Source organism: Dendropsophus ebraccatus, chromosome 13, assembly GCF_027789765.1.
Source record: "Dendropsophus ebraccatus isolate aDenEbr1 chromosome 13, aDenEbr1.pat, whole genome shotgun sequence".
In the NCBI taxonomy this organism is placed as follows: domain Eukaryota; kingdom Metazoa; phylum Chordata; class Amphibia; order Anura; family Hylidae; genus Dendropsophus; species Dendropsophus ebraccatus.
Window position 1 is genome coordinate 54318943 of NC_091466.1, and position 13172 is coordinate 54332114.

Sequence of the window (13172 nt, forward strand, 5' to 3'; positions counted from 1 at the left end):
GGAATCCTTAGATTGTCATGCAGTTTTTATACCCCCAGCAGGGTAAAGGGGTAGAAGCTGCTGCTATCTTCACCTTATGGGGGTAGAACAGAGGAAACCTCCAACCAGTAGCTCCCCAGCTGTTGCAAAACTATAATGCCCATTATGAGGGCATGCTGGAAGTTGAAGTTTTGCGAAAAAATAAAATCCCGGCACTCACGTAATTGCAATAAAGAAAGTGTGTTTATTCACACAAGTGTTTCGCTGCACATGTTCCGACCATAAGGTCTTTCTCAACAGAATACAAGGTAATGCAAGGTGCAGCAATTTAAGCATCCCACGGCACTAGAGATGAGCGAATCGGGTTTGGGTTCGAGTCCATCCAAACCCGAACGTTCGGCATTTGATTAGCAGTGGCTGCTGAACTTGGATAAAGCTCTATGGTTGTCTGGAAAACATGGATACAGACAATGACTATATCCATGTTTTCCACATAGCCTTAGGGCTTTATCCAACTTCAGCAGCCACTGCTAATCAAATGCCGAACGTTCGGGTTAGGATGGACTCGAGCACGCTCCAGGTTCCCTCATCTCTAGTATCTAATCCTTGACGGATAGTATATATTGTATGTCTCTTCATAATGTATCAACCAATCTGTTGAATCTGGAAAAAATGGAAAAATAAAAATAAAAAATAATAAAATAAAATTTAGAAGAATTATGTTAAATGTGTAATCTCTAGAGATGAGCGAACCTCGAGCATGCTCGAGTCGATCCGAACCCGAACTTTCGGCATTTGATTAGCAGTGGCTGCTGAAGTTGTGGAAAACATGGATATAGTCATTGGCTGTATTCACGTTTTCCAGACAACCTTAGAGCTTTATCCAAGTTCAGCAGCCACTTGAGATGAGTGAACCTCGAGCATGCTCGAGTCCATCCGAACCCGATCATTCGGCATTTGATTAGCTGGGGCTGCTGAAGTTGGATAAAGCTCTAAGGATGTCTGGAAAACATGGATACAGCCAAGGACTATATCCATGTTTTTACATAGCTTTAGGGCTTTATCCAATAAAAATATCCAATAAAAATAGGGGGGACCCCATGCGTTTTTTTTGTTTTTAAATAAATAAATAATTTAAAAAAACTGCATAGGGTCCCCTCTATTTTTATAACCAGCCGGGTTAAAAACCAAACGACAGCAGCCTGGTAACACCAGGGTGGGAAGAGCCATTGGTTTAGGCCCTCCCCAGCCTAAATCTTACCAGCCTGCTGCCGCCCGTTCCTGGAGCGCCAATTTTGACGCTCCGGGACCACTGGCACCCGGCTCTTCCCAGTACCCCTGGTGGCATTGGGTACTGGGGTAATAATAGGGGGTTAGTGTTAGCCATTTTATACCGGCTAACACTAGGCCCCAACTTAGTAATGGATTCCGTCTATTAGACGGCTTCCACTACTAAGTCTATAAAGTAAAGAAATAAAGACAAGACACAAGTTAAAAATTTTTTTATTCAAATAAAAACACCCCCACACCCCTCATTGACCAGTCCACGGAATCCGACGTAATCCCCAGGATACTGATATCTGAAAAACAAAAAGGGAGAAACACACAAAAAACACACAAACAGGAGCACAACACCCATCATTGTGAGCGGTGTTGTGCACCTTACAGTATGCAGCATCTTTACAGATCGCTGCTTACAGTCTGGCCCCCAAGGGGTTAAGGGAGGATGTATTGCATCCCCCTTAACCCCTTGGGGGCCAGACTGATGTCAGACTGCACCCATCCCAGCAAGGAAGGGGTTAACTGACCCCCCCTTCCTTGCTGGGAGGGGTGCAGTGTTGGGGAGGGGGTGGGGAGAGCTGTATACTCACCCCGATGTGTCCTCTTCGCTGGTCCGCAGCACAATGAAGTCACTGTACTGCGGACCGGCTCTTTATATGTGCGCTCAGCCGATCAGCCAATCAGCTGAGCGCACATATAATTCTAAATGTTTCTTCTAATAATGCTATTGTGATAACATAATTAGAAGAAACATTTGATGTTTTCATTAAAGTAAAGTGATGATTAGTACAGAAAGCTCTTTTGCCGGCAATATGAATTAACGGCTTATGGAGCTTCCTGTACTAATTAATATTTAATTAATAAAACACATTTTCGATGAAATAAATTCAGTTTCGTTGTTCAATAATTTAATTCTAACGAATCCATCATTTTGCAATTAAATATACTGTCAAAAAATAAATATATATATAAATATACATTTATTTATATATATATTTATTTTAACAGTATATTTAATTGCAAAATGATGGATTAGTTTAAATTTAATTATTGAACAACGAAAGGGACTTTATTACAACGAAAATGTGTTTTATTATTTTAATAGATTAACCATGAGAGACATCGGCATTACTGCAGAAGATCGCAAACCCCGGTAATAGCGATTCATGTAAACTGTTTCCCTGCTTTCCCAGATGCATCCAGAGGTGTTTGCATCACTTTCTTAAGATTTTATTTGTTATTTTTAGTTGAACCAGATTTCCAAGTAAATGACCGTATGTCTTAAGCCGCATGTCTATTTTTTCCCACGGCCGTAGTTTCATCCGCACATTTACAGCCGCATAAAAAATACAGCTGCACAGTTACATAGTGTGAGCCTAGCCCCAATGTTATTGGTGTTGGGACCTCTCTGTCCTTCTAAAATTATTTTATTTTTCCATCAACAGACGTAGGATGGATTGTTTTTTTGTGGGACAAATTGTACTTTTTAAGGACATCCTTCATTTTACAATAAAATGAAATGATTTCATTTTATTATTACTAAACACCCTAATAAACACCCTGAAGCTGCTGAAAATCTTTACATTTTGGTCCACTCTGTCTCCATTCCTCTGTCCTACCCATCCTTTCAGGCCCCCTTCACACGTCCGGAAAATCTGCCCGGATTTCCTATCAGGAAATCCGGACGGATTTCCGGACCCATAGACTTACATTAGACACGGACACCCTTCCGGATTTTTCCGGAAGGGTGTCCGTTCCGGAAAAAAGTGTCCGGAGTTCCGGATTGGTACCCTCCGAAGTCCCCGGCCGCCCGACGCTGCCGCTGTCTCCTGCTGACACCCCTGGACCACAGCGCCCGCCGATCTCTCCCCGGACCGCAGCGCCCGACACCCGGCCACCCCTAACCCCGACCTCTCCCCCCAAGACAGGACTTAAGCGCCCGCCCCACTCCAGACCCCTGCGCCCGCTGATCGCTGCTGCACCGCCCCCGGACCTTAGCGGCACACACCTCCACTGCCCCGGCGCTTCCACAACCCCCCCCCTCGCGCCCCCCGGAGCTCAGCGGCACCCCTGCGCCCCCCCCCCCCCCCAGGCCCTCAGCGGTTCCCCCATGCCCCCCCCCGGAGCTCAGCAGCACTCTACCCCCCCAACGCCCCCCCCCGAACCTCAGCGGCACCACTAACCTCCCCCCCCCCCGGACTTCAGCGGCATCCCCCCCAAGCCCCCCCCCCGGACTTCAGCGGCATCCCCCCATCAACTGCCAGAAGCGTCACCTCGGGGACCATCACCGCAGGAAAGAGGACCAAAGCAGGATCCAGGACAGGTGAGATTATCCCCTTAAAACTACTACTCACATCATGTCCCACTGACAGCCCATGATGGGAGTTGTAATTTTGCAACATGTGCCCATTCAGGTTGCAGAACTACACCTCCCATCATGTCCTGCTGACAAGTCCATGATGGGAATTGTAGTTTTGCAACATGTTGCTCTCCCTGTTACAGAACTACAACTCACATCATGCCCTATTGGCAGGTAATAATGGGAGTTGCAGTTCTGCAACAGATTAGAGGATGACACAGTATAGGAGGTGAGGAGGCAGTGGCACAGTAGAACTACATCTCCCATCGTGGTTTGTGTAGAAATATGCAGGACTACATCACAAATGGGAGTTGTAGTTATGCAACAGATTAGAGGATGACACATGGTATGAGGGGGACGCAGTGGCAGGGAACACGAGGGGTAGACGGTGACAGGTTACACGAGGAGGAGGCAGTGGCAGGGTACACGAGGAGGAGGAGGCAGTGGCAGGGTACACGAGGAGGAGGAGGCAGTGGCAGGGTACACGAGGAGGAGGAGGCAGTGGCAGGGTACACGAGGAGGAGGCAGTGGCAGGGTACACGAGGAGGAGGCAGTGGCAGGGTACACGAAGGGGAGGCAGTGGCAGGGTACACGAGGGGGAGGCAGTGGCAGGGTACACGAAGGGGAGGCAGTGGCAGGGTACACGAGGGGGAGGCAGTGGCAGGGTACACGAGGGGGAGGCAGTGGCAGGGTACACGAGGGGGAGGCAGTGGCAGGGTACACGAGGGGGAGGCAGTGGCAGGGTACACGAGGGGGACAGGGTGGCAGGGTACACGAGGGGGAGGCAGTGGCAGGGTACACGAGGGGGAGGCAGTGGCAGGGTACACGAAGGGGAGGCAGTGGCAGGGTACACGAGGGGGAGGCAGTGGAAGGGTAAACGAGGGGGAGGCAGTGGCAGGGTACACGAGGGGGAGGCAGTGGCAGGGTACACGAGGGGCGATGTGGGTACCTGTGATGTTGGCATACTAGACCATATTGAGAACACTTTTTTTTTTCTCATCAGGAAATCCTGAAGGTTTTTCCTGATGGTTTCCTGAAGGTAAAAACGGATTACTGTCAGGAAATCCTGATACTATCCTGATGACATTTGAGGCCTCCTGATCAGGACTTCCTGACAGTAAAAACTGACACTGACGTGTGAATGGGGCCTCAGAGACAGAGGTCACATGATCTCTGTCTCTTCTGTGTCCAGGCAAGCTGTAACAACTTATCTGTAACACCGCTCACCACTGACATCACACAGTGAAAACCTGGCCTAGGGCAGGGAAACAACAGCCTCTCCTGAGTAGTATAGGGCAAAAGAGACACTGTTGTTTCATCTCTCTCTTTTTCTATACATGTAGATGAATAGATAGCGAGACAGAAAGATAGATACTGTGCTTACAGTGAAAAGTAGAAGCCGATCCAGCCAGTGGTGGGTGGATACTACAAGAAAGGGCAGGTACCCTGTAGTTGGCTCTGAGATGCAGTGCACCCTGGGAGATGTAGCTTTCCAGTCAGGGGCCATAATATAAAACTTTATTTACTGAAACAGAAATGTCAGAAGAGTGAAGAGGTCCATATCCAGGTCCAGACTATTATACATATACAGAGGAAACTATCTACTTAATTTCATCCAATGCCCTTATTCCCTCCTATTTGACACTTGGCACGTCCTGTCAATAGAAATTTACACACTATGGTGTAGATAATCCATGCGTTCGTACATACAGCACTATTGTCTGTACATGTATATTTTTAGGGTTCAAGTATAAGACCTGCAGTTTATATATATACATTTACAGTATTGTTGCCTTTTACTGATCTCAAAGTGGTGCTAATGATGTCAAAGGGCTTTATATGTTCAGAGGCATAAAAAAAAATAGTTGTTTTTTCCCCACATTTTTTAGTTTTTTTTTTTATTAAAAATTGCGAACAAAAAGAGAAAGGAGCTGCTGCACCTCACACCTATGGCTGACACTAATGCCTCTCGGCTACATTTAAAAACCAACGCCAGGATGTTGGTGTATAATTTGATCAAACCATATTGCCTCATGTACCACTTGCAGGTCCCCTGGTTCACATGAGTCCCTAAACTTACTCCACACTGTTTTGAGCGCAAGCAGGGAAGGGAGGCCATAGAATGGCCCTGCAACCCCAATGTCATAGGACCAAACCCCAAACGCAACAGACGCCACCAAGCAACACAAGTGTGAACAAGGTCTAACTACTCACAATTGCTCCTGCAGGTAGAATGGACACAGCATGGAGTTAGTGTAGGAATTCATGAGAACCAGGGGACCTGCACATGGTACATGAGGCAATATGGTTTGATCAAACTATATGCCAACATCCTGGTTTATTATATACCAAATCTTTGGGTTTTAAATGTAAGCGAGAGGCATTAGTGTCAACAATAGGTGTGAGGTGCAGCAGCTCCTTTTTCTTTTTGTCTGTATTTTATTAAAAATTGCAATTCGCAAAAAAAGTTTAGAAGGATAAAGATTACAAATATGCGTTTTCTTTTTTCTTTACAATGATTAAAATCAATGGCAGTATAGGTGTGTGCTGCAAAGTGTAAATGGGATTTTTGAAAATCTTGTTCCTAAAGTAATAAAACTCAGAATAAAATGTGTAAGGTGTTAGGAGTTAAATGAATAGACTGAAATTGAAGAGGTTGACTACGAGTTCGGAAACATCGCCTTAGATCCATGTCCTCCCTCAGGTATTGCAGCTCAGCTCCATGCAAGTAATTACCATACACCCTATTATTCACAAAAGTGGCAATGTTGGTGCAAATAAAGCAACTGCTTCACTACTAATATGCTATTACTTTTTTGAGCCATAAAGCATGGCTGTTTGGGATGTATTTAAGCTTCCTATAGGGCTCTAGCTAAACATATAGCCCAAAAATGGGCTTTTCTAAATTAGCACTTAAAGGGGTACTCCGGAGAATACCAATTTGCAAAAATATTTCCTTTAATAAAGTAACATTACTTTGTAATATTACTTTATTATTACTTTTACCCCTTCCTGACATATGACATAAATGTATGTAGTCAAAGTCATATCCTTGATGCCCATTTTGATTAATTCAAACAGAGCTTAAAGGGGTAGTGTGGTGTAAAGCATTATTTCACTAAATCACACACATTCCAAAATGATACAACATTGTAATGTGTGTTATTTAAGTGAATGGCCCCCTTCCCCATGGCCCCCCCCCCATGCTAGACCCGGAAGTGTGATGCTGTATACTTACGGAATCACTGTTAGGCTCAGCCAATCGTGGCTGAGCAGCTGATGACGTGCTGGAGGGGGGCCGGCATGAGGGAGGTCTGGAGCGGTCCGGCTGGCCTCCTGAAGATGATGTGATCGTCCCAAGATGGCGGCCGGGGTCAACATTGATTCGGTAAGCATACAGCATCACACTACCGGGTCTAGCGTGTGTGTGTGTGTGTGTGGGAACATGGGGAAGGGGGCCATTCACTTAAATAACACACATTACAATGTTGTATAACATTGTAATGTGTGTTATTTACTGAAATAATGCTTTACACCGCACTGTCTCTTTACTTAGAGGAGGAAGACGAACCCCGTTACCAAGGAAAGTATATGGAGAACATGATGGGCGACTATATTTGGAGGCTTATTCGTGAAATACACTCATTTTCGAGCTCTTATACACAGCTATTATTAGATTTCATAAAGTCGCATGATTGCAGTGAAATGATAAAACACAGACACAAGTAAAAATATTGTGTTACATCTCAATACATACAAAACTAGGGTAGGCCATTGCCATAAAGTCAAAGTTCAATTAGAAATTTTTTAATTTTTTTTTTTAAATCAAGTTGAAATATAACAGAGCTCAGGAACAAAATTTCTGCTATGAGAGTTAATTAATTTACAATACATTCCAAGGGGTTGGCCACTTTTATAAATAGCCACAGATACTGATAACTTGCTTACAGCTCCTGGGACTCTTATGCCCCTTTTAGACCAAGAGACTTCAAACGAGTGCTGATCAGCGAGATTGGCAGCTCATTTGCTGAGCCTTTACACGGCATGAGAAACCTAGCAGATGGGCTGCATGAATGATCTTTGTACTGCTCATGCAGCCCTCGATACGTTTCCAGATTACAAGCAGAAATCTATACTTACCAGCCACGATGCTTGTTATCTGGTATCTGCCTCTCCGGTCCTTACATCGGAAGTATCTTCAGACCCCGCCTCCTCTGGCTGTCAATCATTCTTGAGGAGGGGGCAGTCTAAAGATAAAGCTGGTGCCTGAGGACCGGAGAGCCAGATACCAGATAACAAGCAGTGTGGCTGGTAAGTATAGATTGCTGTCTGTTATCTGGAAACTGACAGCACTGATTTATACATATCTGTGCCGTCAGTTTCTCTTTATCTTGCTTGGCTGCACAAACCCCTGTTTCTACAGAGAGATGTGCGGTCAATAAAGATTTTTGAGCAGGCACAAAAGATGCGATTAGCCGATAATCAGGCATTTGCCAGCTCTTCGGCTGACCTCTGCCCCTTTTACATGGGCCAATTATCGGCTGCAGGAGCGTCTCTAGCACCACTTCTGGACAATAATCGGCCCATGTAGAAGGACCTTACTCAGTCCTTACTCTGTAGAAGCTGTGCCCCTCCCTATCCTCCATTCTTCTGATGCTGCCAGACAGATTCCTTCTATATCATGGTGGCCTATGGAGGGGCATGTGACCATAGCGACACTTAGCCTGATACATCATTTAGCCTAAGCTATAAGTGTTATATAATTATACCATTATCTATGATTTTCTACCTATCATTCATTGTGGTTACTTCTCTTATACTCTATTACTAATACTACTGTAGCTGCTCTTATACTATCGTTACTATATATTATTGGTTATTTACCATTACATTATTTTATAACCTAAAAATGACTACAGTATTATCGTGTTATTTCTACTTGTGCTAATATCATTAAATAATATTATTATATTAACCCCTAGACGACCCTGGACGTAGGGTTACGTCATGGAAGTCTGTCCCCAGACGACCCATGACGTAACCTTACGTCACGGGTGTTATTCCCGCTATGAAGCGCGCTCCGGAGCGGAGCGCGCTTCATAGGAGGTGGGGGCCGGCTGCAGTGAGCAGCCGGGACCTCACCGGCAATGACACGCTGCAGCGATCGCGCTGCCGCGTGTCATTAACCCCTTAAACGCCGCGATCACGGCGCGACCGCGGCGTTTAAGTGTAAGTGACAGGGGGAGACCCCTGTCACTTACCGATCGGGACCCCCGCAGTGTGACTGCGGGGGTCCCGATCGGTATAACGGACTGCTGGAGGTCTCTTACCTGTCTCCATGCGGTCCGATCGGCGCTCTGCTACTCTAAGCCTGCACAGGCAGGCTCAATGAGCAGAGCGCCGATAACACTGATCAATGCTGTGCCTATGGCATAGCATTCATCAGTGTAAAAATCAAACTAATCTATGTACAAGTCCCCCAAAGGGACTTCAAATGTGTAAAAAAAAAAAAGTTAAAAACACTAATACACTACCCCAAAACCCCTCCCCCAATAAAAGTTGAAATCACCCCCCTTTCCCATTATATAAATAAAACATATAAAAATGAATAAATAGATAAACATATAATATACCGTAGCGTGCGTAATTGTCCGATCTATTAAAATATAACAAGCGTCATTGTGACCGGTAAACGGCGTACACGAAAAGAGGGGAAAAAGTGCGCAGATTACCGATTTTATGTTACATTATATATATAAAAAAATTAATAAAAAGTGATCAAAACTTCCGATCTTCACAAATATGGTATTAATAAAAACTAGAGATCATGGCGGAAAAAATGACACCCCATACAGCCCCGTAGGTGAAAAAATAAAACCGTTATAAGCGTCACAATAGTCCCATTTTATTTATAATTAATTGCCAAAAAAAAGGATTTCATTTAAAAAAAATATATAACATTACAGAATCTGTGTAACCTGCATATGGTTGTGTTCGGGCTGACCTATAGAATAATTGTATCATGTCGCTGTTACCATATAGTGCATAACGTAGACACAGGAACCCCCCAAACGTTACCATATTGCATTCTTTTTTGCGATTTCATCAATTTATATCTTCATAAATAATATATTTGGGATTCCATCATACATGTTATGGGAAAATGAATGACGCCATTACAAAGTACAACTATTCCTGTAACAAATAAGCCCTTACATGGCCTGTAGATAAAAAACTGAGAGTGCTAGAGCTCTTAGGAGGGGAGGAGGGAAAAACGGAAACACTAAGATCAAAATTTGCGCGGTCCACTGGGTCATTTTGGGCCTGGTCCTCAAAGGGTTAAAAGCTGTTCATGGTAACAGCAGAGTGCCCCATATAACCAATATCACCAGCAGAGGGCATCATATAACCAATATCACCAGCAGATGGCCCCATATAACCATATCACCAGCAGAGGGTACCATATAACCAATATCACCAGCAGAGGGCATCATATAACCAATATCACCAGCAGAGGGTACCATATAACCATATCACCAGCAGAGTGCCCCATATAACCATATCACCAGCAGAGGGCATCATATAACCAATATCACCAGCAGATGGCCCCATATAACCATATCACCAGCAGAGTGCCCCATATAACCAATATCACCAGCAGAGGGCCGCATAAACCAACTATCATCAGTAGAGTGCTCTACTATACAACCAACATCACCAGCATCAGCATCAACAGCAACAGATCTCTTGGATCTATGCAGTATAACTATACTTCTAGTATTTGTGTAAAAAAAAAAAAAAAAAAGTTTTCTTTATTAATACAAAATCCCCTCCCCTAATAAGTCAGAATCACTCCCATTTCCCCATGTTATAAATAAAAATAAGTAGATAAATAAATAAACATATTTGGTATCGCCCCATGCGTAATCGCCTGAACTAATAAATTATCACGCGTAAGCAGAAAACAGTGTAGACTGTGTCTGTATGCTTGAGAAAGGCCATTAGGCCGAAACGTTGCATTTTTTTGTACCCTGATGTGTGAATAAAACACACGTATGTCACTGCGGATGCTGTTGGAAATCCCTTTTTTTCTGAAATATATACATAGTGTGAACGCAGCCTAAAGTGTATTTAAATGGACTGTATGTTATAAAGCCCCACGAAGCACCCCATTTCAGAAACTGCACCCCCATAACTCTGCAAAAGCATATCCAGAAAGTTTTTAACCCTTTAGGGGAGTCACAGAAATAAAAGCTAAGTGTGTAAGAAATTTGAAAATTTAAATTTTCTGTGCAGAGATTTTATTGTAATCCAATATCTTTCATAATGATAAACCTATTACCAGAGAAATGCACCCCAATATTGATTGCCCCATTTCTGCAGTTTATAGAAATACCCCACATGTGGCCCTATTGCGCTATTTGACACAACCACAAGCCTCAGATACAAAGGAGCGCCTAGTGAATTTCAACTCCTCTGTTTTATTTGGTCATTTTTGACTGTACCACTTCAGGTTGGCAGAGGCTTTGGGGTGCCAAAACCTAAAAAACACCCCTAAAGGGACACCATTTAGAAAACTACACCCCTCAAGGAATGTAACAAGGGGTGCGGTGAGCATTTGGACCCCACAGGTGCTTCACAGATTTTCAGAACAATGTGGTGTAAAAAAGGAAAAATTCTATTTTTTACACTAAAACGTTGTTTTAGCCTTTATTTTTCATTTTTGCAAGGGGATAAAAAAAAGGAAAAATATAAAAACGTGTAGCGCAGTTTCTCCCGAGTACGGAAATACCCCACATGTGGACATAAAGTGCCAAGCGGGCGCAGCACGAGCCTCCAAAGGGAAGGAGTGCCAATTGGCTTTTGGAAGCTGGATTTCACTGGAATGGATTTCAAATGTCGCATTTACAAAGCCTTCGTGCTGCCAAAACACTGGAAACCCCCCACAAGTGACCCCATTCTGGAAACTACACCCCTCAAGGAATCTAACAAGGGGTGCAGTGAGCATATGGACCCCACTGGTGATGGGCACAAATGTGGAGCAATGTGACGTAAAAGTGAAAACTTAAATTTTTTCGCTTTCACGGCCCAAATGTGCCCGTCACCAGTGGGGTCCATATCCTCACTACACCCCTTGTTAGATTCCCTGAGGGGTGTAGTTTCCATAATGGGGTCACTTGTGGGGGGGTTCAACTGTCTTGGCAACACAGAGGCCTTTCAAATGCAACAAGGCCCTCGAAATCCATTCCAGCCAAATCCAGCCTCCAAAAGCCAAATGGCGCTCCTTCCCTTTGGAGGCTTACCCTGCACCCGCATGGCGCTTTATGTTCACATGTGGGGTATTTCCGTACTCAGGGGAAATTGCTCTACACATTTAGTGTTTTTTTTTTATCTTTTAACCCCTTGTGAAAATCAAGACAAGATCAATGATTTAGTGTAAAAATTAAACATTTTTTACACTAAATGTTGGTCAAGCCTTGATTTTTTCCATTTCCACAAGGGGTTAAAAAAGAAAATGAATGCAAAATTTGTAGAGTAATTTCCCCTGAGTACGAAAATACCCCACATGTGGGCATAATGTGCCATATGGGCACAGGGCAAGCTACCAAATGGACAGAGCACCATTTAGAGGCTGGAATGGAGGATGGAGGCCATGTCGCAATTACAAAGCTCCTGTGCTGCCAGGACAGTAGAAACCCCCCACATGTGACCCCATTCTGTCACCAGGGGGCCATATCCCCACAGCCCCCCTTGTTAGATTCCTTATGGGGTGTAGTTTCCAGAATGGGGTCACTTGTGGGGGGTTTCTACTGTCCTGGCCGCACAGAGGCTTTGTAATTGCATCATGGCATCCTCTAATGGGAATGGTGGCCATACGTATTTAGCTGGGGAAAAGGGACCGTTCTAATTTATTTGGGGGTATTAGGCCAATTATTAGTTTATAAGGTTGAAAAGGACAGGTGTCCATCAAATTCAACCTGTGTTGATCCAGAGGAAGGCAAAAAACCCTTGTGAGGCAGACGACAGTAGCCTCATCACAGGGAAAAAATTCCTTCCTGACTCCATAATGGCGATCAGAATATTCCCCGGATCAACGTGACCCCTGAAATAGGAATAAGGGACAGAATTTAGATAATGTAGAACTCCAATGACGTGTGGTGCGCCTTGGAGCGATCCAGTATGCAGAGTCACACTGGAAAATGGTGTCCTTCCTGATCCCCCTGTTACACCACACTCTGCACTTCTTCTGGGGTCTCCCGTTCTCCAGTGTGGGGGACGTCACCTGGAAAATGTTGCCCTGGTGCGATACGGGGTCCCTCATATCCAGAAGCGCTGGGTCCGCTCCATGGCTGCTAAATATTAGGGCCCTATTACTACTTCTGATATTTACGGATCGTGCCGCAAGCTACAGTAGCTCGGGCAGCGAGGGACCGGAAGAGGGGGTGCTGGTATAAAAGTTATCCCCGTACAGGTGGTAACCTTTATCCAGCAGTGGGAAGATCAGTTCCCGAAAGATCTTCCCACTAATTCATCTGGGGGCTGGATTCGGGTG